The following is a 3985-nucleotide window of genomic DNA, read 5'->3' on the forward strand; positions in this document are numbered from 1 at the left end:
TTATGATCCCACAAAATAATTTCAAGTGAAAAATATAAATCGTCATCTAGCAAAAACACAACTACAGTTGCAATCAGAACTATTCAACCCCCCAAATAGTTGAAGGATTTATCAAGTAAAGTTTTTTTTTTTTTTTCAAAGAGCAAGATTCTGCTTTGGATGACTTTGTTATGAGTTGAGTGATGCATAAAATCAACACAGAAAGTGCATGATGTAGTATTTGTGTGTAATAGTATAGTTTGTTAAGATAGTCATTTCACATTAATTCAACCCCTATATAGTATTGTTGTTTTTAAAGCTTTCTGACCATTTTTTCTGTCCTAAAGTTGAGTTGAAACATAATTAAGCCTTTGGTAACTCTATAATGATCATTCATTTGCTTCAGCTGTGATGCATATATAAATCCCATCCATGAAGGTATTCCAAGGTTAGTTGCAATCATGGGAAAGACAAAGGAGCTTCCACAAAAGCTGAGGAAGGAAATTATTTCATCACACCTGATGAAATAAAATAAGTATAAGAAGATTTTCAAAGAATTTAACATTCTAAGAGACACCATTGGGAGGATTATGAAGAAGTTTAAAACTTATGGAACAGCTGCAAACCTGCCTGGCTGTGTAAGCAACAAAATTTGCAACTTAATCAGGACAGCTAAGAAAAATCCCAGCGTGACTGCAGGACACCTACAGGATGATCTGATGAAATGATTCAGACTTAGACTGACTTTATTAATTTCTGGAAGGAAATTAAGTTGTTACAGCAGCATGGATATTCAATAAAGGGGTAAACAATAAGACAACACCGAATGTTAGGGTATAAAGTCAAGGTAAAATATAAAAATATACAAAATATCAATAGAATATACAAGAGTGACACAAATGTGCAAATGGACATACAAATACAATAAGTAATAATTATTAATAATCATTTTATTTGTAAGCACCTTTCTTGACACCCAATGTCATTTTACAAGAGTCACAATGCGCTTTGTTGTGTAGATGCTGATAAGTATAATGAAGATGCAGATATAATGATGTTTAGAATGTAAAATGTCCAGTATGTAAAGTGGTGTCATCAGCAGGTACAGTGATAAAGCCCTTTTGTGATCTGTCAGATGCAGAAGCACTGAAAAGTCTTATTGCAGTGGGGATGAATGACCTCCTGTACCGTTCCTTGGAGCAGCAGGGTCATGTCAGTCTGTTGCTGAAGCTGCTCCTCAGATTGTCCACAGTTTTATGGAGGGGGTGGGATGTCCATTTTAAACTAAACTTTTAGTTAGCCAAAAAATAAATAAAAATGTTAAGCCCATTTGTACTGATGTTGCTCATTGATAAAAGTGAGTATCTACCCCCAAGTTAGGACAACTTAGCTGAATTAAGTATAAGCACGGATACTTAATTAGTACCAATTAAGTTAGTACTGTTCACCAAAGTTGACTGCGAAGTTGTTTACTGTTTTCTTTGCATTTCTGAGGTTATGTACATTGTGGTTACATGGTGGAAACACAAATCACATTTTTGTACTCTAACAAGGTCAGTGTGTCAGACCCTCATCACCTTCCTAGTCACTGGTCAGGTTTCCCCACAAGTAGTACGTATCAAAGCTTAAACAATAAAAGTTAATTGAGAATTGCGGTAAATACACAGGTTTCACAGACTAATATGAAACACTTCATAATCCTACTGGTACGCACAGTATACATGACCAAACCCTGAAGCCTCCACCCAGACGACAATCACAGTGTGATGATCGGGGTCTTTTTTTTTTTTTTTTTTTTACAATTTAAGAGTTTTATTCAAACCAGAGATAAAAGCAGGTACAGACATGAGGCAAGTTTAACTCTTACATGGTTCCTCAAGTAATAAGTAGCTGAATTTATTAATAAATGTCCTATAAAGTGAACAGAAATAAAAATCACTAGTTCCTTTAATCTAGCACTGATTGACCTTTGTATCTCAGTTTTTTAAGGTACTAGGCAGGGAGGTTGTTCAGCATCTTCTTTCAGTTCAGTTCTTCTGTGGATTTAATGGTAAACTGGTAACAAAAAGTAGTCCAGGAATTTGCTTTCAAGCAGCCCCAATGTGAGAGATCAAATTCAGATGACACACTATATTTGTTTATCAATGATTTGTTTATCATATCATGAGTGATGTGTTGTGCTCAAATTTACATCACAGTTACACAGTACCTTTCAGTAGTGCCCTCTAATTGAATCTGTGCTGATTCCCGCATCCTGTTCTTTTCTTGGTCAGAGCCATGTACACCTGTTTGTTTAAAGTGTAGTATTAACAAATTATTTTATGGTGGAGGCTGTCATCATGTAGGAAGTAAACAGAAGAAAGGAAAGGAATGACATTTACACAAATACAGGGCAAGTACGAGAAAGGAAGTCAGGAGTCAGTGGAAGAAAAATAATAGTTGGACATTTGAGGACAGCTTAAAACCAGAAGGTGGCAGTAATTCAATACCAAGAATGCCAAAATGCTGCAATAGCATGTGTCTGCAGATCTGGAGGCTGCACTCACAGGGCTTGCACCGAGAGGGCTGCACACTTCTTCTACAGCCGCACATTTAGAGCATTTTTTAAAAGACAGCTACCACAATAGATGATCGCTTAAGTGCACAATTTACGATTTAAATGCACAACTTACAGTTTTAAAGGATAATTTCAATCAAAATATACTTATAATTTAAAAGGTTTATTCAAAAAGTATTCCACTTTCATTTTGGCCCAAATAAGTTTGTCTACACAGTCGGAGGCTGCACTTTCAGGACCACATCAAGTATTCCACAAAAAGTACTACTTCATATCCCACATAAGATTTTAAAGGTTTAATTCACCAAAATAGTACTTATTACAGTATCATAACCTGGTTGCTAAGACTTGCATTTGAATAAATTGTGTAATTATCAGGTAAAATAACAACGGAATTATCTGTAATGGCCTTGTGGTGTCTAGATCTTCAGAAGCACAGTCTGAAAGGTTAGAAAGAGGCAATGCACATGGACAATTCTGGAGGCAGTATTTGCCAAGTAAGCAAGTAGGGACTTGCACAACGGACAGCGCAGTTTGTGCGCCGCGAAAAACAGGCCGATGTTAAAACAATAGTTCTGCCGTTAATGCTCTGGAAACGTTTGCCTGATGACAGCAGTTCAAAGAGTTTATGGAGAGAGTGTGAGAAGTCCCTGACAATGTTCAATGCGCTGCTCCTGCAGCGGCTCTGGAAAAGAACTTGGACAGAGGGGAGGGAAACTCCGTTAACTCTCTCAGCTCTCCTGACGATCCTAAAATGTACTTTCACTGTTTAACTTTTTTCACAGCAGACATTTGGACTTGTCACAGGTAGAATAACTGACGAATGAGGTCCATAAAGGTTCTCTGTCATAGCTTACTAAGTACCTTTATGGACCTCATAAACAACAGCAGCAGCTCTGAGAGGAATCCAGCATTAATACACCTCTGATTTAAACTGGGACCAGTTCAGACACCTGCAATTTTATTGACATCGTTAAACCTGTAAAACTAAGTATTAAACATTCACACTGAAGATTGTTGTTGCTTAATGTAGTTGACAGAGATCATTTCCTGCTTCTATCATCTGATGAAAGATGAATATGCGGGCTGTAGTTAATTATAATTATCTGGAGCTGGACTGAGAAAATCTGGTTATGACTCATTTAAACAAATCAGCAAACAAGCTAAGAGTTGATTTTACAGTTGCTGTCACTATATGAGTGGTCGTTTTCACTGCTTAATGAGTTCATAGTTTGTTTCTCGGCTTAGCAGGTTAACAACAGCTTTGCTGCGCAAATGAAAACAGCAGAAATGTTTATAACGTAAAGCAAATAAAACGCTTTATAGCGTTACTAGCTAACTAGTATAACTAATAAAACGAGTACACACGTCGTGGCCGTCTTCCATCATCTTGACAACTGCTGCTACTTCGTTTGGCATCAACTCAGCAGGAAACACAAACACCGGAGC

Source organism: Amphiprion ocellaris, chromosome 2 (genome assembly GCF_022539595.1).
Source record: "Amphiprion ocellaris isolate individual 3 ecotype Okinawa chromosome 2, ASM2253959v1, whole genome shotgun sequence".
Taxonomy (NCBI): domain Eukaryota; kingdom Metazoa; phylum Chordata; class Actinopteri; family Pomacentridae; genus Amphiprion; species Amphiprion ocellaris.